A 19,333-nucleotide genomic window follows, 5' to 3' on the forward strand; every position below is an offset into this window, starting at 1 on the left:
TTCATCTCCTTCATTTCCTATCTTCCCTCATAGTTAGAGATTTCCTAGCCCCCAGAACTTCCTTTTGAAGGTTGAAGTTAAAATAAAACAAAATCCAGAATTTAAAATAGACAAACCTGCTGGGGGAGTAAATTAGAGCTTCCAGAGATTCCTGGTTTGGGAGGGCATTCAATGGTCCAGGGGAAGGGAAAGAAAGAGTAAGTAGTACAGAGAAGTGGTGTGGGATGACAGGAAACTGTTTAGGAATCGGGGTGATGAGTACCAGTGACTCAATGACATCTGGCAACTTCTTTTGTTTACATGTTTCTTCCTGCAGTTCTCTCCACCCACTTGTATCTCCCAGACAACACAACTGATCAGGCTTTTACTTACACAGAGAGAGGGAAAGGGGAAGGAGACAAGATTTAGAACTGCACCCAGCTCACCCCAACTTCAGTATGGTCTGGGAGCTATCTTCCTGCTTCAATCAGCCCCTTCTCTCTCAACTGTATAGAAACTCAAGAAAAATACAAAGTTGAAATCAGATCTACCAGCTTGATTTTGGGCCAAGCACACCATTTCTCTAGGGTTCATGTTTGACTTACTCAATCACACAGATATTCAAAATATTAGATTCTGCAGACCCCAGAATATCCCATTCCAGGTTTGGCTGGTCATTCCTCAGGAGTTGCTCAGCTTAGCAATAAGTATCATGGTAGTTGCCTCATTTTAAGAGTGTAAATGGTGGAATTTACCTGAATGTGCACCAAGGTCCCAATCTGGGATTATCCAATGTGGTATAGGGTGATAGAGGCCAAAGATAGTCCAAGAAAAAGTACAAGCTGAAATGTCACACTAGAAATATCACGCCCAAAACTATTCTCACAGAAGTGAGTATCCCAAGAAGAGATATGACAACTCAGAGATAATACTCCAATCCAAAGACCATTTTTTCTAAAGGCCTGCCATGTGCAAAGAATTCTATTAGGTGCTAGGAATACAAAGACAAAATGAATATCTCTGTCCCCACAGAATTTATATTCTGAGGAGATGCAACATGTAAATTGACAAATATATAAATAATTTGAGGAGGAAAATGTATTAAATAACTAGGCTTCCCCTGTGGATTGTGTTATTTAATCCTTGGCTTCAAGATATGTAAATATTCTAAGAGGTAGATGTCAGGAAGAAATGCATTCTAGGAGAAGGGAAGAGCCTGTGCAAATACAAAGATAGAGGAGCAGCTAGGTGGCTCAGAGCACCAGCACTGGAGTCAGGAGATCCTCAGTTCTAATCCAACCTCAAACACTTACTATGTAAACCTGGGCAAGTCACTTAACCCCACTGCCTCCCCAAAACAAAAACAAAGGCAGAAGTAGCAAATGGAACACAAAGTTTAAGGGAATACTCTTGAACATACCACATAGACAAATGAGAATAAAACACTTCTAGGTTTTGGCCTTAGAGCAGTCTATTTACTACCTGACTTCAATATGGAAAGCATAAAGGAAAGCAGTGTGAAATAAGCCTGCAAAGGCATATTGGCATTATATTGCAAAGGGCTTTAAAATCTAACATGAAGAGTTCACATTTTATCCTCCAGGCAATAGGACAATACTAAAGGTTCAAGGAAGAGGTGGGGTGAGATGGTCAGACTCTCAGATAAAGGAAGCTCTTGTGGAGCCCATCTTTTGGAGATCCCAGATAACTATGGCACCCCATAGCTGAGAATCTTCATTCTAGTTTATTGCCTGGACCACTTATCATCCCTCTGTACAGCAGGTCAGGAAAAGGTAAGGGTAGGAGGAAAGATTTCCTTTCATATCAACAAAAGAATGGGCCGAGTCTTATCATTGGAGTATTCAGGAAGATGCCAGCTGAGCCCTTGTCAAAGATGTTATAAAGGAAATTCCTTTTGGGAAAAAAAAAATTGGACTATATGCCAGCTGAAATAATTTCTGGCTCTAAGGTTCTATGAATGCAGAATAGAGTGTGCTGGCTTTGGATCCAATGGGGTTTCCCAGCTCTTTAGATTTCCAGTACGGCAATTCAAAAGAATGGAGAAAGAATGAGAGATAAGGAGTTTAGAAGGAAGAGAGAAAAGGGAAAGAAATGTTTCTTATTCTAAAATGAAGGCAGATAGTCCAAGAGTAGGTGGAGGAGAGCTTGAAGTCAGAGATGCCTGAGGAGAAGGAACCCATCCTTGTGGAAAAACCCAGTAAGAGGGCAACTAACGTGTAGAATGGAACAGCATTTAGTCTGCAGAAGAAGCTGTGTCCCTGGGGTGGGGGGAGAAAGTGAAGTACTAAGGGACCTTTACATTCAGAATGAAAGGAAAAGGACATGACCTGATCTCGAAGTAAGGGATCTTATAAAGATCATTGATAGATAAACCACTAAACTTTGTTTGTGTTCATGGTCCCATGGCTGCAAACCTTAGAAGGAACCCAGCTGTTGACCCTCTCCCAGACCAAGACAAACTGGTCAAGAGTGGGAAATGAGATGGCTGGAGGCATACTGAACCCCTGGCCAAATCCATCCTGTTCAAGACCAGAACCGGAGGAGGTTAAGTCCTGGAGCTGAAGATGTTTCCAAGTATATCTACTGAGCACTTAATTACTTGCTTTTAAAAATGCCACTGGAATGACAGAAGAACAAGTTCATTCCTGCAGGCAGGATTAAATGAATTAGTCTTCCTAGAACAGCATGACCAAGGAGTGAATGAAGGAATGATGCCCATCTACAGCAGGGGTGCTTAATCTATGGGCTATAAACTTGTTTTTAAATACTCTTGACAACTGTATTTCAAAGTAATTGGTTTTCTATTTTGTGTTTTAAAGAAGGAAGTCATAGGTTTCACTGGATTGCAGAAGACACACACATAAAAGATTAAGAAACCCCTGGATTAGAGGAAAGTTCTGTCCTTGGACATGTCCTATTCAATATTTTTATGAATGACTTGAAAGCAAGCCAATCATAGTTAGGGATGAGACAAATCTTGGAGCAGCAAACAGATTAGATCATAGGATCATTATCCAAGAAAAAAAAAATCTAGACACACAAGAATGATGGGCTAACTCGAATAAAATTATATTTCTTCCTATTGAATTTTAGGTCCTATACTTGGATTAAGAAGAAAAAAAAAAACAACACCTACTCAAGAAAAAAGATTGGAGAAGGCTGAAAAAGAGTTCATATATATGAGTTTAATATATATTTTGAAAAAGAGTTTAGTGTGTGTATGAGTTGAAGGTTTCGGACTATAAACTCAATATGAGTTAAAAGTGTGACATTTAAAAAAAACAAATACTCTCACTGGTTGAATGAATATAAAGGGTTCAGAATGAAGGGTTCATTCTTTAGAAATATCTGGGAAATATTACATTCAGTTTTGAGAAATATGTTTTCCCTTTGTAATTCTACATAACTTATTTTATTTATACATTTAAAATGTAATCACAAAAACTCATATTTGCCTTTCACTTTAAACTTGGCAAATTGCTTTTCAAATAATATTTCATTTGATACTCAAAAAACAACCCTGGGAAGGAGTTCCTTTCATTATCACCATTTTAAAAAATGAGGAAATTGAGGCAAAGAGAAATTAAGTGATATGCTTAGGGTAAATCAGTTAGTCAATAACCATTTATTAAGCACTTACTATATATCAGACATTATGCTAAGTGCTAGATCGCATTTTTTTTTTTTTTTAATTAAAGCTTTTTATCTCAACACAAATGCATGGATAATTTTTCAACATTGACCTTTGCATAGCCTTGTGTTACAAATTTTCCCCTCCTTCCCCCCACTCCTTCCCCTAGATGGCACGTAATCCAATATATGTTAAACATGTTAAAATATATGTAAACATATTTGTACAATTATCTTGCTACACAAGAAAGATCAGTAGATCACAGTTAGTAGGAGTTTGAGTTGGGATTTTAACCAGACATTTTTAGGAAGGTCATTAGCAAGATGTAGCAGAAGAAAGTGGCCAAGACTAGGGGGTACTAGAAACCATGACATACAAGGATGGCTTGAAAGAATTGGGTCAGGTTAGTCTAGATAAGGAAAGCTCTATCTATCTATGTGGTTGCTATAATATGGAAGAAAGATTAGATCCCAGAGAAATAACTGGGAACAAGTTACTCTAATTTCAAAGAGCCAATTGTAGGTTTGATATGTGCTACTAACAATTAGTTGCCCAAAAACAAAACGGGGAGCTTAGAGTTTGGTAAGAGTATAGCACATATACAAATAATTATAACACACACTTGGATTGGAATTCTGGTCCTGCCGCTTAGTCCTTGCAAGTTTCATCATGTCTTGGAGCCTCAGTTTCCTCCTCTGTAATATCAAGGAGTTGGCCCTGATCACCTCTAAGTTTTCTTTCAGCTCTGAAAATAGTTACTAGGGAGGCCAAATACTTCTACTGAAAAAGCAAAATCTCTCTGCACTTAAAAGGTTAAAAAAAAAAAAAAAACCCAAACCAAACAAAAACAAAAAAGGTAGAGATTTCAGTACTCTTCTTTCTCAAAAGAAAGGTGTCAGATACCAACCACCAAGAGAGCAAGATGACAGCACCAGAGAACAAATAATAACAATAACATTAATGATTTGATAATGATGACAACAATAAAAAATAATAGCATTTATATAGTACTTTAAGGGTTTGCAAAGCACATTAAACAGGTTATTTTGTTTGATTCTTACAACCCTATGAGGTAGATGCTATTATTTTCCCATTTTACAAATAAGAAAACTGAGAAATCACACTCGCCTAGGGTTACTTGGCTAGGAAGGATCTGAGGTTGAAATGAATTCAGATCTTCTGACTTCAACACTCTAGTCAACAAGTATTTATTAAGACTCTACTGTACACAGGTCATCTCCAGTCATCCTGATCTCTATCTGGCCACTGGACCCAGATGACTCTGGAGGGGAAAGGGAGGCAGTGACCTTGCCCCAGGCCTCCCTCACTTAAATCCAACTCACTTGCATGTCATGGTATTACCTCCATGGTAAGACTTCCAAGAATGAAGGACAAATAATAACAAAAATAACAGCTGTACACTGGGCTCTGTGATGAGCCCTAGGAATGAAAAGAAAAGCAAAAATAACCTCTGCCCTCAAGGGGGTCACATTTTAATGGGGGTGGGTTGGTGGACAATAGGTAATAACTAGATTTATTCAGTTAAATATGAGGCAATTTATTCCTCTTCATAGCCACACTCCCAGAAGTCAATGAATGATTGGGGAGGTAATCTGAAGTACTCCCAGGAATCATGCACGTTTACAACTAACTCAATACACATGGACATAGTTTAAGCTGGGGCTAAAAGCATGAACTACTTAGTATAAGAACAATTAAAATTAAGCCTTGCTTACAAAGTACTTGCAGAAACCTATCTGGAACCAACCACCAAGCCCTTCCCTGCATTCCACTCTAGCTGACTGAGTGGGGAGTTCCCAGCTCCAGGGTCCTGTATTTGGTGACCTCTAGAAAGCCTTCCTGATTCTTAAATCCTCTGGCTTTCCTTGGGCCCCCAGGAGAAGCTTCCAGTCCATAGGTCACTGAATGCAAGCCACAGCGGGTCATCTGAGCCTCCAGAGCTGGGTTGCACAACTTCCTGCCCTTTCCCCACCCCCAAGCTTTATCTCTGGCATCTCTCCAGGCTTCATTCCTTGGGTGACAGAGGTTCCCCCACCCACCCCTAAAGAAAATTTCATCCTCCTTCCAGAAGTGGAAAGGGAGGAAAAAGAGGTCATTTCTCAACTAAAGAAGGTCACCATCTGCCTCCACCACCTTCACTGTTGTGTCGTGTCCCAAATCACACCTACAGCATACACTGTCCCTTTTCCAGAGCTGGTATTGAAGCCAAAGGTCTGGGTTTGAATGCTGGCTCTCCTACCTGCCAGCTCTATAGCTCTGCTGCTTCTCAACAGGCAGGAAGAGGATGAGCTATAAATGCCCCAGTGTTTTAAGTTCTAAATCCTACATACACAAAGCAAAGCAATCCTAAAGCAAACCCTGGCAGGGCCTGGAGTAAAGCTTGTGTTTAATAAATATTTGCTGGGCTTGTGGTTACTCACCAGAGCCAGTAATCTTGAACTTTCCTGGTGAAAGGTGGGACGAAAAGTATCTGTAACTGTAACCTTCAATTATATGTGTACCACCAAGACTCTCTGCTGGACTTCCCTCTATTCCCTTTTTAAGTTAGTTCTCCCTATTCAATAAAATGCAGTAGCTCCCTATCACCTCCAGCATCAAAAATAAAATCCTCTGGCATTCAAAACTTTTCACAACAGAGCTCCTTCCCACATTTTTAGTCTGCCCTTAGCCTTAATCATGCCCATCTATGCTACAACCCAGTGACACTGACCTCCTTTCTGTTTTTTGAACAAGACACTCCATCACTGGACCCCTGGCACTTTCATTAGCTACTCGTTAAGCCCTGAAAGCTCTCCCACTTCATCTCTGCCCACCAGTTTTCTTCAAGTCCCAACTCTAATTCCATCTTCCACAAGACACTTTTCCTGATTCCCCTTTAATGCGAGTGCCCTCCCTTGATTATTTCCAATGAATCTTGTTTGTATATACATGTTTTCATTCCATTCACATCCCATTAGACAGTGAGTTCTTTGACAGCAGGGATTGTGTTTTAACTTTCTTTGTATCCTCATCACTTAGCACAGTGCACGTAGTAAATGATTGACTGACTCAACAATTCTTGCTTTTCCCACCTTTCACCTGGAAAGTTTGTATAACTGTAACTCTTCTCTTCCATAGTACATTTATCCCAAAGCTTTTTCTTCTTGATATTACATATACTTTATTCTTCTCTATACTATCTCTTGGGTGACTTTATCAACTTCCATGGGTGATATGGAGAAAACTTCCCAAGATCAGCTCTGGTCTCCCTCCTAACCTTCAGTCCTAAATCATCAGTTACCTTTTGGATATCTCAAACTGAATGACCCATAGGCATCTCAAACTCAACAAGGACAAAACATTCCTCTTTTACACTTTCCTATTTCTGTTGCACAACAGAATTAGACTCTAAGTCATTTTTGACTCCTAAATCTCCCTTTCTCCTCCAACATACCCTATCTGTTGCCAAATCTTGTCAAATTCTACCTTCACTATATCTCTCTTGTCCGGCCCCTTCTCTCTACTCATTTAGTCACAATTCTAGTTCAAACTCTGGGCTATTCCAGGAGACTACTAAAGATTCTTCTTCTAGTTTTTCTACTCTCCAATCCATCCTTCACCCAATTGCCAAAATGATCTTCATAAAAGCACAAGTCTACGTTCAAATATAAACTCCTCTATTTGTCATAGAAGGCTTTTCACCACCAGGATTCAACCTACTTTTCCACTTTTATTCTCTATTCATTATTCCCCTTTATACTTATTAATCACACTGGCCTTTTTGCTGTTTCTCACACACAACACTCCATTCTATCTCTGTTTTTGTCCAGGTTGTCCCATCCTATCTGGAATGCACTCCCTCATTTCTATACCAGTTAGAATCCCCAATTTACTCTCAAGCTCAGCTTGACAACACCTTTTACACAAGTTTTTTTTTTATTTTTTGTATCCTTCCCCCTTTGGAGCTTTCCCCCTCCAAAAAAAAGGTTCTTGTATTTATAGAGTTTGTATGTAATTACCCCAATGCATACAGTATTCCTGAAAAGAATGCACTCTCTTGAGAGATCCTTGTGTCCCTTGGAAACTCCCCAAAGATAGATAACAAATGCTTGAAAATACACTGAGATCATAGTAGTACTGTGGTAACCAAATGAGCATCTACTGAGTATAGAATAAAGTGAAAGATCCCGGGGGTGGGGGTGGGGGGGTGGAGAAGAGGGAGAAGAAAGTGTTATAAAGATTACATATGTATAGATGCCTTCTTGAACTATGGATACCTTTTTTTGTGTATCTTCAATTTAACATGGTAGTTCCATCAGTTCCCTGTTTGTACCCCTTTCTGAACCTCTTCCTGCTCTTTTATTTACCTTTTCATGATTTATGAACACTATCGTCTTTCTTGTCAAAATCTAAATCCATTTACTGTCTGGAGGAAAAAAGTTTTATTCTGCCCTGAAGGTCTATGAACTCTCTTTTAAGAGTTGAGAAGCAGAATTCAGTTTGCATAATTCTAAAGTCTTTCACAGTAATTTGACTTACAACGGCTCTACATTTGCACATATGGGACTTTCTTTATCTTTCATCTCTTTGGAATATAAGCCTAATGGTACTATCAGTGGGTCAAAGGGTGCACATGGTTTAGAGACTGAGTATAGTTTCAAATTGCTTTTCAGAATGGTTGGAACATTCACGACTCTGTTAACATTGTGTTAAGTGTGTCTGTTCCTCCTATAATCCTCTAACAATTGCCATTTTTTCTTTTTTTCATAATCTTTGCCAGTCTGATGGCTGTAAGGTAGAATATCTCAGAAATATTTTAATTTGTGTCTATTATTGAGCAAAATTTATTTTCCAAAAAGGTTAGCCTCGTTTTACAGATAAGGGTGATGAATTGAAGAAATATCATTAGGGACTTGATTTGGTCTGGGTATGAGCTAGCTAGATTGGTGTAAACACTGTCACCCTTAACAGAGTTATGTGCATTGTGGGTATAGTAAAAAGCTCTTATTTCTGAGAAGTAAGCAAAAAATCCTTGAGAATTTTTATAAGGGAAAAAAAAAAAAAGAAGGAAGAACAAAAGATAAATGATTTCCTCAAAGAAGAAATTCAAGTTAAGCCCAAGAAACCTGGATGATCAAATCCAACATTAAAGGGAGACTTTCAAATCAAATCAGAAGACAAGGGGATGATTAATAAAAAATCTGAGGCTTAAAACCAAACACCACAATATCATCCCTTTTGTTGCTATTCCCTTAACCCTGAAAGTTAAGTTCCCTATCCCAGAAAGCTCCAGGGAAGATTTTTTGCCCCTAATTATCTAGGGAAGATAGATCCCAGGCTATCTACTCAGTTATCTCCCTAACCTCAACTACAGAGCACCCCAATCTCTTGCAAGCAGGAGCAGCTAGCCTTCAGGCAAAGGTGGAGAGACAAGGTTCAAGTTCACAGGATAAGATAAAAAAACCCCTACAGTACAAAAACATAATCTGTTAATGCTATGGTCACATGGAACAGTTCAGACAAGCAAGGCTGGTCAGAAGGGAAGCTTGGAAAATTAGCCACAGCCTGCAAATCTATAGCCAAGGAAACAAGAAAACCTAGGATTTCTTGGAGAGTATTATTCAGCCCTTTCTTTGTATCCTGTCCCCTTTGTTCTCTCCTGTTTCAGTTCATTCTCCTGGTGTCCCTAGTCAGAAAACAGTGAGAGTACCTTCCTCCATTCCACCCAGATGCAGTTTCAGAGAATTGGTGATGGAGGTGGGGGAAGGGAAGATTAGAAGGGAAGTTATTAGAAACCCAGACTCTATAACCCTAACTCCCATAACTGGGCCCCTCATTGTTCCCTTCCCAGACTCCTAATTGGAAAAACCTCTCCCAGACCCCATTAGCTGCAGACAGATGGGAAGCGGTGTATTTCTCCTTAGCACCCCAACATCTGCATTCCCTTTTCCCAAAGGGGTAAAAAGACTCCAGTGGGGGCTCAGACATAGGAACTGGCCCCTTCTCCCTAACCAAATGTCCACTGCTACGTGGGTAACAATCAGAGCGTGGGGGTGAGGATGAAGGAAGCAAAATGGAGAAGAGTGAGAGGAAAGGAGGGAGTGTTTCATTTACCCTCCTTCCTCACATAGGAAAAAAAAAACTTTTAAAAACCCGAGCCAAAGTGCTCCATTCAAGGGAAATGCCATAAACCTGGTTTGAATCAGCGAGCATCCACCCACCCAACATTTACATATACTCAAGCTGGCTCTGTGACTGAAACACACTCAGGAAAGAAAGCAGGCTCGATGACTGAACCACACGCACACTAAGCAGGGGCTGAGGGACCGAAATACACGCACAGAAGCTGGTCCAGAGGCAGATACACATCCTCGGCTCCGTGACTGAGATTCACGCTCAAGCTCAGTGACTGAAATCCACACACACTCACGGCAGGCTCGGTGACTCACAGACACTAGGGGTGGCTCAGTGACTCACACAAGCGCGTCTCCCTTTAGTCCTTCTCCAAAATCAGCCCAGCCCAGCTCCTCTCTGGACTCACCCCGCGAGACCCGAAGCCTGAGGAAGGCAGTGTTTAAAAAAAAAAAAGCAGCTAAGAAAGAAGGGGCAAGTTGATGTCCCAGTTGGGGGCGCTCCAAGGCCGGGGGCGGTGCGAGAGGCCGGGGAGGGGGGCTCGGCAGTCGGAGTAGGCTCAGCAAAGGACGATTAAATCATTAACCCGCCGCAGGAACGTGCGGGCCCCCTTCTTCTCCACCCGCCACGGGCGCGGCCACCTCTGCCTCTCCGGGTTTTAAGGGACGTTGCAAACCGTGCATTGTGCTGATGGGAGCCCCCCAACTTTTATCCTCCCCCCTAAAAACACATGCACACACACAAAACCTTGGACAAAGGGAGGGCGCTGGAGGACTATCTTTCTTTCCAATGGGAGGTTCCCCGGAGAGCGAATGAGGTCGATGGACACGGAAAGCGAATAATCCGCACAGTTTAGGGCTCCCTTCCTGGCTGCTGCTTCTTTCCCGTCTCCTTCTTTAAGAAAAATCAGCCTGGTGACATGTAGTGGCGCTGCAGAGTGTGTGTGTGTGTGTGTGTGTGTGTGTGTGTGTGTGTGTATACACACGTACGTACAAGCCTGGGTTACTACAGGGAAATATTTCCGTATATTATTCATGGAGAACCATATCAAATGCCTACACGCCCCTCTCCGAGCAAAATCAACGGTTGTACGCCGGGGGCTGGTCCAGGTCTTTCACACACATCTCCTCCTTCCCCACCCTAGATACACCCTATCCCAAGGCAAGGGGCGACCTCCAGGAAGGCTTGGGGGCAATAGGTCAGCTGAGTTAGGGGAGAGAAAATTTCAGTCCTCAACCCAGGGTGGGCAAGATTAACCAACTCATTTCCCTTTTACATACACACCCCTTCTGAAAGACAAATAACAAAGCTTAGCGGTCTGCAGCTTAGCCTGTACCCCTTCTAAGGCGATTGGAGTTTCCAGAGCCCTTCTCCGCACGCATGGGACTGGGAAGAAAAGGAACCTCTAGAGTCGAGGTCGGACGAGCAGGCTGGCTGGCCTCCAGCCTGGCATCTCCGGTGGGCACGAGAGAGAAAGGGGCTTGGCTGGCATAGGTGGGAGTGGGGGAGGGGTGGAGTACGCCCCGGCCAATCCTGAGCTTTTCCTAGGATAGCCACATTTCTGGCTCCGGGGGGTGTGCTCCGCTTCTCACAGCTCCAGTGGGCAGGTCTCCTCATAGGGGTTCAAACCCCCAAACCACCTCCACCGGGTCGGCTGGGAGCAGACATCTGTCATTACCCAGTAGAAACAGATCTCCGCTGTGGTGAGCGTCCCACTTTCCCCTACCTCGGTCACCAGAGTCCAGTCTGCTCAGGCTGTAGTGTTTCTCCCAGGTTCACGGCTGCTCTTGCTTCCACGGAACTCGGCTCGCCTCCCATTTGGAAAGTCCATGTCAATTCCTGAGGCTTGTTCCAGTTTTCTCTTTCTCTTTCTATCGCAGTGTCTCTCTAGGCGCTGTTCTAACACTCCTCTCTCTCTGGCTCCCTCTCTTAGTGTTTCCTCCCTCCCAGCTTTTCTCCCTCCCAAAGCTCTCCGGGGTGATGTAATCGCCCTGCCGCAACCAATGGCGTTTGGAAACATCAGCCCAGACGCTTAGGCCTCCTCCATTCAAAATCCAAAAGCCTTGAGTTTTTTGAGTTCCATGTGAGTCTGGCTACTGAGTCGAGTGGGGAAGCTAGCCCGGGCTTGGGCCCCAAACGTAGAGCAAAAAGCCTTATGGAGCGAGTAGGAGAGAGAGAGACGTCGAGAAAGGAGCCTTTTCGAGTGTGCAGGAAGGGAAAGAGGTTCTAAGATCCCATCTGCCAGCCCTTTGCCACAGGGTCCTTGTCTTTTGCCGAATTTCCCTCCGTTTTCCAACTTAATCAGTTTGAGAGTTCCTTAAAGAAGAGTGGGATCCCTTATTCTCTGGCAGAGAGCCACATCCAATCTTTACTATGAGATCTTCCCTAAAAAAACACCCCTCCCCACCTGCCCCCTCAAAGTAATGACAGGAAATGTTTCCCCCAGGACTCCCGTTTTCCTGACTCATGATCTCCTTAAAGCTTCTGGGATGGGCATTATGAGACAGAGGGGCAGGGGAGGCTGTCAGCTCTTAGAATAGCTAATCACCTCCCAGCCCCATTAAAGAGAGAAGGATAGGAGGGGGAAGGGAAGAGCTCACTTCAAGTTCATGGACTCCATCCCAGACAGTTACTGGAAACCAAAGGGGGTTGGAGTGGGGATTGGGAGGGGGAGAGTGAAGAAGAAACTTAATCCAGGATGGGTAATTGGGTTTTGTTCTCATTTGGTCTTTTGTTTCTCGGATTTAAAAAGAAGCTTGAGTTTGGGCTGGTGGGTGACTTGTATTATACTCCTGTCAATAGAGTTCTGTCCCACTTTTCAAAACTCCCCTCCCTTCAGATTAACTCCTTATCTTCCTTAGATATTGAGGCAAAACATTCAAATTGTTGAGGCAAAGTTGGGGAGAGATGATAGGGACCTTGATTTCTAGAATTTTTTCAGAATTTTAGTTTGAGTGAATGAGATCTAGGTGAATTTCTAACTCTTAATTGGAACTACTCCTCAACTCCAAGGTTTCTACCAGCCTACTACAGTTTAATATGCTGAATGACTGCTGATGAAGTCATCACACATTTGATAGGTAAATTCAACCAGCCATCTCTGGTGACTGCCAGTTCTTTAACCCTTCCTTGACTTAACTCTGTCTCAATTCTTTTCTTTATTCAAACCTTTTCTGTCCTTGGACCATCTATTACCATCTCCACCATTTCCCTCCAGAGCACAGCATCTCATACTGTACTTTATTGAAAAAGAAAGTTCAATGTCCCCCCATCTTTATATTTTAAATCATGTCTTTAGTCACCTACTCTCCTCTCTCTTGCTCAAAGTTACATGGGGGAGGAGAGAATGGGGGGGGGGAGGGCGGGAATAGCCCTTCTACTTGAAAATGCCTATCTCTTTACTTTTAAGTAGAAATCTGCATGAGCTTCCTTGCTCTTTCCATCCTGCATGCTCTCTCTCTGTCTCTGTCTCTGTCTTTGTTTTTGTCTCTCTCTCTCTCTCTCTGAGGAGGAAGGCAATCAAGATTAAGTGACTTGGCCAGTGTCACACAGCTAGTATCTAAGGCCATATTTGAATTCAAGAACTCCTTAATCCAGGACTGGTTGTTCTATCCACTGAACCACCTAGCTGCTCTTTCCTCCTTTTCAATCTCCCCTTATTCAGTCATTCCTCTGCTACTTAGAAACATGCCCATTATCTCCCCCATTTTTATAAAACTTTTTCTTGATCCTACCATCTTCTCAGGCTATAATGCTACATCTTTTGTACCTATGTGAACATTGGAATTTTTAGGTCAAACCTCTACAAAACTGTCTACCATTATTGCCTTCCCTTTCTCATCTCCTACATCTCAACCTCTTGCAATTTAATCTGGTGCCCTGAAACTGATCCTTTCAGAATTACCAGTGTTCTCTTTTTTAAAAAGTCCTTTTCAAACATATTCTATTTTTTAAAAAATGAACTTTACAAATCTTAGCAACCATGAACATTTCCATATATAAGAAGCAGAAAAAGGACTGCATGTGAAACTGAAAATCTATCACATAACACTCCATCTCCTGATTGAATTTTCACTGGTTGTCCCATAATTGGAATTCTCCCTCTTCTCAGTCTTTGGTTTCCTCAAAATCTCAGCTAAAATCACACACATCAGTCAGCAAGCATTTATTGAGCACCTAATAAGGGTGCTAGGATACAAAGAAAAGCAAGCATACAATCCTCTTTCCCCTCCAAAAACCCTACCAAAAAAAATCTAGTCTGTGATCTAAAGGAACTCACACAGTTGACAAATAACAATGCATAAACAAGATATAGATAGGATACATTGGAGATAAGCAGGAGAGGAAAGGCACTAGCATTAAGGGGGATTGGAAAAGGCTTCTTGTAGAAGGTAAAATTTTAACTGGGATTTTAAGGAAGCCAGGAGACAAGAGTTTTGGACAGAGAACTGCAGACATGGGGACTAAGCAATGACAATGTAGAGTGGGGAAATGAATTGTTTTATGCAAAGAAGCTGTACCACTAGTCTGAAGAATAAGAGTGCAGGGAGGAATGTGTGAATTAAGTATAAGGAGAGTAAGGAGTGAATAAGTGTAAGGAGACTGGAAAGGCAATGGGAATCAGACTTTGGATATCAAAAAGTTTTTGTGCAGTTGTTTTCAATTGTGCCCAACTCTTTTTTCTTCTTCTTCTTCTTTCTGAAGCAATTGGGGTTAAGTGACTTGCCCAGGGTCACACAGCTAGGAAGTGTTAAATGTCTGAGGCCAGATTTGAAGTCAGGTCCTCCTGACCTCAGGGCTGGTGCTCTATCCACTGTGCCACCTAGCTGCCCCATGCCCAACTCTTTGTGGCTTTCTTGGGACTTTCTTGGCAAGGATACTGGAATGGTTTGTCATTTCCTTTTCCAGCTCATTTTACAGATGAAGAAACTGAGGCAAAAAAGTGTTTTGCCCAGGGTCTCACAGCTAGTAAGTATCTAAGGATGTCAAAAAGAGGATTTTATATTTGATCCTAGAGATGATAAGGAACCACTGAATTTTTAAAATTTAGTATTTTATTTTTCCCACAGTTATATATATATATATATATATATATATATATATATATATATATATGTATGTATGTATGTATTCCTCTCCATCCCACCTCATGGAGAATGTTTGGAATTCAATATAGGTTATACATATGTAGTCATGTAAAAAATTTCCATAATAGTCATGTTGTAAAAGAAAACAGGATCCTCCCCTCCAAAAAAAAAAAAAAAAAAAAAAAAACTCTCAAGGAAAATAAAGATTAAAAAGTATGATTCAATCTGTATTCAGACACCACTGTTCTTTCTCTGGTTATGGATAGCAATTTTCATCATAAGTCCTTTAGAGTTGTTTTGGATCATTGTATTGCTGAGAATAGTTACGTCATTCACAGCTGATCATCTTACAATATTCCTATTACTTTGTACACAGTATATTTCACTTTGCATCTGCTCCTGAAGAGCCATTGGACTTTATTGAGTGGGTGAAGGAGGATAGCATGATATACGTGATCAGATCTGACTCTTTTTGTGAAAAGCCTTCCTCCTCATTACTAATGCTTTCCCTCTAAATTATCTCCAATTTATATGCTATGTGACTTGTTTGTACATAGTTTCAAGTTGCCCCCCCTCCCCCTTAGAATAGTGAGATAAAGAAAAGGATTTATTTTTGCCTTTTTTCATATCCCCAGAGGTCAGTGCAGTGCCTGAAAAATAATAAGTACTTAGTGCTTTCTTGACTTGATATAGCTTAGATTAAAAAAAAAAAAAAAAAAAAAAAAAAAGAATATGTTGTATTTAACACAGTAATACCAATACTGCCCTGCATGTCTCTGCCCCTTTCAACATTTCCTTCTGTTCTGTACGTGTATTTTATGTTACATAGTCACCATAACTTTCATTCTCACTTCCATTCATTGATATCCAAGGACAGCACAAAAATTAAGATGACTGGCAATGGCCCTAGATGTAGTGAATGACCTTGGCATGTGTGAAATGCCACCCGTTCTGCCAGAGGAATTCTTCACATGCTTGGGGTACACATCCCACTAATTCACCAATAGGTTTAATACCTGTAGGTTACTCTCAACCTGGTTTAGCCCATCTTCTGAGATGGTTTACCAGGATACAGCTGCATGTGCATGTGCATGTGCATGCTGCAGCTTGGAGACACAGGTGAGAGTTGTATGAATGTGAACACTAACTGTGGGTGAGCAGCCCTGCAACAGGGCTTGTTAAGCCCTCAAATTTAAGGTTCTACTCTTCCCTGGATACCCTATGTCCTCCATTATATTTTTTACATATAACTTTGAATTGCATGAATTTTAATAAAGAGAACATGACAAAGGATCCATATTGCAAGTGCTATTTGGGACCTGGCTGTAGTTTTTTTTTTTTTTTTTTTTCCTTTGACCTAGAAGCTAGGATATCTCTAAATGTTTTTATTTTGTGGTTGCTTTAAGGATAAGATTAGGAGATGCTTTCTATTTTCACTTTGACCTCTAGATCTCATAGGATTGAGGGTAATTTTCTTTTTATGATTTCTTAAAATACAATATCTAATTTTTTAGTTTGTTTTATTCCGCTATGTTTTCAGGATTCAGAAATGGTTTTCAATGGTTAAAAATTCTCTTTCCTTGAGCTGTTGTCTAGGAACCAACTTCTTAAACTGAGGATTGCAACTCCATAAAGAATTTCTTAAAACTGAATGTGGGGTTACAAAAATTATGATTTGTCATCAGTAAATGGTTGATTTATATACCTGTTTTATGTACCTATATACCCACTTTATTGGGAAAAAAGGGGTTGAGAGTGGAAAAAGTTTAAGAAGTCTTGGTATGAATCATTTATTACTAATAGTGGATAGTTGACATGGTGGGTGGCTAGATTGATAGAACACTAGGCTGGGAACCAGCAAGACTCATCTTCCTGAATTCAAATTCAGCTTCACTTATTAGCTGTGTGACAACAGGCAAATCAATAACTTTATTTACCTCAGTTCCTCGTCTGTAAAATGAGGTGGAGAAGGAAATGGCAAACTCTCCAGTATCTTTGCCAGGACACCCAAATGGGATCACCGAGTCTGCCAGGATTTAAATGACTCAATGATAACAAACATTGAGTCAAACTTTGACTTGATCTTTCTTTTCTATTCTGTTTTTGTTTAACTTTTTTTTTTTTTTTCAGTTTGTTGCATTCCATTTTTTTCAGGGAATCTACTACTTGGGTAAATGTTTCTATCTTATATTTTTTTTGAACAAAAAAAGCTATGATTGATATTTTTAATATAACCATAGTCATCTCAAGTATCCCTTCCCCTCCTAGAGAACCATCCCATATGACAAATAGTATTTTTAGAGAGAAAAAAAATCACAAATGAAGGATACACTGAAAAAGTCTATAAACATGCAGTATATAACTCCTATAGAGCTCCCACCTCTATAAATTGGTAACATGGTTGGTTTTCAATCATATGTTCTAAGCTATTTATTCTTCCAATTTTTTTCTTCCAGAACTCTTATTTCCATTCTAATTGCATTTAAAACAATCTCTTGCTTCATTTCCCCCACCTTTAGAGTCTTTGTGGCCAATTCCTTTTTTTTTTTCCCTCTAATATTCTACTTGTACTTGTGAAGTGATGCTCTTCTAGGCTTCCTTCTTGGGATTCTCTTAACCCATAGTAATTCTTCATTATGTTCTCATTGTATAAACATTTTTTTTCTCCTCTCTTATATCTCCAGCTTCAGTCCTTGAATTAAGACTTTGTGCCAGGATAAAACTCTGCTCTTTCCTACACCCTTGGATGATAGAAGATAGAACCTATTTGATCCTATATCCTCTGTGGTCTCCAGTCCCAAACTAGCTCTCATCATTGGCCAAAATCCCTGCTTTTTGTCTCAGTCTTCTGGTCTGCCTGTCTGTGTCTCTCTCTTTCTGTCTGTGTCTCTTTGTCTCTCTGTCTCTTATCCTTCCACTTCTTTTTGTTTTATACCTATTTTTTTGTTTTGTACATATTTTGTTTTATATATATTCTTGATGTTATACCCTCTTTTTGTTTTATACACCCCCCATACACATAATATTATAATCCTCTCTTCTCTATCCTCTCTACTTTTGCCAATTATCACCTGTGAAACTATCCTCTTGCAAGCTTTTAATGCCTGCCTCTTTTAGGAAACCTTCATAACCAGAAAGGCACATAGAGGAAAAAACACTACTGGGAATGTGAAGGCTTAGACTCTAGTCTTAATGTGCTGAGTCACTTTGGGAAAGTCATTTAATACTTAATTTTTTTTACAAAAGAAAATAATACTTGCCTTTTATCTCTGAGGGTTGTAAAGATCAAAGAATATATATATCAAAAGTGATTTGAAATATGCAAGGTGGTTGTTTCTCTTATCGGCTCCTCCTAAAGAAAGTCCTTCCCTTTTGGCCATAAAGGAAATGGGATATGCTCCAAATTTGAACACTCCCACTCTCCCCCATAGATTACATGTCATTTCTGACCCAAGAATTACCTTTCTCCTTTTCTGTACAAACCAATGACTCCTTTCCCTTTCCAAGAACCAACAGTATGGCATGGCAGAGGGAAAACAGCAGGAGAGCCTTTGCTTGGCCACTTTCTACCTGGCTGATGTGGGAATCTGGAAAAGTGGGCTTGAGATTTGGCTCTGACTGAGTTACTTTGGATGGGTCACTTTCCAAAGGCCTGATGTTCTCTGTTAATAAAAATGAGGAGATAAGCACTAGATAACTTCTTAGCACTTTTTAATCTTTAGCTAAAATACTAGATCTCCAATGAAAAAAATTATCCCTGTAGAAACCACTTAGGATTAATTCCAGAGATTCCTGACCTGATTCCTTCCCAGGCTTTGTAATTACTTAACACTTGTATTTTCAATTTGTAATTTATTATTTGACACCTGTATGACTTTGGGTTTTGGGGTCTCAGTTTCCTTATGTAAGATGAGGCAGTGGAGGGAAGGCTGTACTTGAATCAGGAAGATTAGTTCAAATTCTTCCTAAAAGGGCACTAGGTACCTCAGTGGATATAGTGTGGGCCTAAAGTTAAAAATTCCTAAATCCAAATCTGGCCTCAGACACTAGCTGTGTAACCAACCCCTGGCAGGTCTTAACTCTATTTGCCTTACTCCACTGGACAAGGAAATGGAAAACCACTCCAGTATCTTTACCAAGAAAACCTCATGGGCTATATGAGGTCATGAAGAGACTGATATTACTGAAAAACAACCAAAGACAAATCTCTTAACTTTTCTCAGTCTCAGTTTTTTCCTATGTAATATGGGATTAATAATAGTACTCATCTTACAAAATTGTTGTGAAGATCAAATGAATCAACACATGCAAACAACTTTAAAGCACTATATAATTGCTAACCATCTACCTCCATGTGATAGACCCAGAATGCAAAATGAGACATGCATTTTCATTTTTGGACATAGCCAATGTGGGAATTGGTTTTGCATGACTACATATATTTATTACAGAAGTTTTGTTTTTCTTCTTTCTCCTTTTTTGG

The 19,333-nt window shown here is 40.5% G+C and overlaps 1 protein-coding gene across 2 annotated transcripts in view; it reads right to left on the minus strand.

The window, feature by feature from the left end:
• The window catches only part of CDC42EP4 (CDC42 effector protein 4), a 29,090-nt gene extending 17,387 nt beyond the window's left edge, over positions 1-11,703 (minus strand). The window contains exon 1 of one of the 2 annotated variants that reach the window (XM_003768539.3): positions 11,490-11,703. The gene's annotated coding sequence lies outside the window, so the exon portion shown is untranslated. Of the gene's footprint in view, positions 1-10,108; positions 10,500-11,489 lie in introns of those variants that run through there. The other variant, XM_031965741.1, reaches the window with a different exon arrangement.
• Positions 11,704-19,333: the final 7,630 nt, after the last annotated feature.

Source organism: Sarcophilus harrisii, chromosome 4, assembly GCF_902635505.1.
Source record: "Sarcophilus harrisii chromosome 4, mSarHar1.11, whole genome shotgun sequence".
Classification (NCBI taxonomy): Eukaryota; Metazoa; Chordata; class Mammalia; order Dasyuromorphia; family Dasyuridae; genus Sarcophilus; species Sarcophilus harrisii.